A 326-nucleotide genomic window follows, 5' to 3' on the forward strand; every position below is an offset into this window, starting at 1 on the left:
TAATACTCTCCAGTTCCATCCACGTCGTTGCAAATGGCAAGATTTCATTCCTTTTGATGGCTGTATAATATTCCATTGTATATATATACCACATCTTCTTTATCCATTCATCTGTCGATGGACATCTTGGCTCTTTCCATAGTTTCAGCCTGGGCATTCTTCATCTCCCCAAAACTGAACTGTGACAGAAACTGCCCTTTCTCTGAGAGCCACATTCTCGGTGGTCCAGATGATACCAAGTAATACAGGAAATAGCCCTCTGCTGCTGCATCCCATGGGCTGCTCTCCAGGGCTGGGGCACGACAGCAACCTCACTGTTTTGCCCC

The sequence above is a fragment of the Leptonychotes weddellii genome, chromosome 10 (assembly GCF_054177405.1).
Source record: "Leptonychotes weddellii isolate Sample4059 chromosome 10, ASM5417740v2, whole genome shotgun sequence".
Taxonomy (NCBI): domain Eukaryota; kingdom Metazoa; phylum Chordata; class Mammalia; order Carnivora; family Phocidae; genus Leptonychotes; species Leptonychotes weddellii.